The sequence below is a fragment of the Capsicum annuum genome, chromosome 6 (genome assembly GCF_002878395.1).
Source record: "Capsicum annuum cultivar UCD-10X-F1 chromosome 6, UCD10Xv1.1, whole genome shotgun sequence".
In the NCBI taxonomy this organism is placed as follows: domain Eukaryota; kingdom Viridiplantae; phylum Streptophyta; class Magnoliopsida; order Solanales; family Solanaceae; genus Capsicum; species Capsicum annuum.
Genome location: NC_061116.1, coordinates 36,807,440 through 36,808,423, shown reverse-complemented (window position 1 = coordinate 36,808,423; position 984 = coordinate 36,807,440).

Here is a 984-nt window from a genome sequence, read left to right as displayed (position 1 = left end):
AGCCATCATCTTCTAAAAGGCCGGCACATAGTGGTTTCTCTGATTCGTTTTATGATTTAAATTGTTGGAACAGTGTTGATGAGAGAACTTACACATCAACTTATCGGGAAGAGCTGAAATATTATCTTCGGATGGCACCAGAGGATCGCAGACGACGGATCAACACGTTGGATTGGTGGAGGAGTAATGAAACACAATATTCTATGCTTTCAAGATTAGCTAGAGATATCTTGAATGTTCCAATGTCAACCGTTGCATCAGAGAGCGCCTTTAGTCAGGGACGAAAACAGCGTGGAGACAACCGATACTCATTGGGAACCAATGCAATGAATGTTCTAGTTTGCCTCAGAGATTCGATTAGAGCAGAAAGAAGAAACCAAGGAATGAAACCGGAGCCGAGCGACGAGCTGAAACTTGAAGAAATTATGACTTCACGGGAGAACTCAGCAGAATCAAGTCTAATGCATGGTTTTGCCCCCGTTGACTTCGACTATCCTATGCAAGTTCCCATTAATATTAACATGAATGAGTTGGAAAAAATGATGCATAATTTATAGATTTTTCATTCATGTAAATTATAAATTTTGGATCATTTTGCAATCAATAAAATTCCCCAAATTCATTCACTCCTTAGTCCTTGCTTTTTATTTTTTTTCATTTAACGATTTAAAATTTTAAATTGAATTTCCAGTTTTCTACTTTAAATTAAAAACTTACTTCTAATATATTATTAATTTACTACCAAATATTATTAACTTATTATATTAAGTAGCATATGTTTTGTATATTTGTGCATATATCTTCTATAGAAGTGTATATTTAACGTATACATGTGTATATATTTTATAAATTAGTATATAAGTATATCTATATATATTGTAATGTATATATAATGTAGTATATTTTATAAGTAGTAGTATATATACATTGAATGGTGCGTATACATAGAATAGAGTGTATATATGTGAATAGATCTTCTATAGA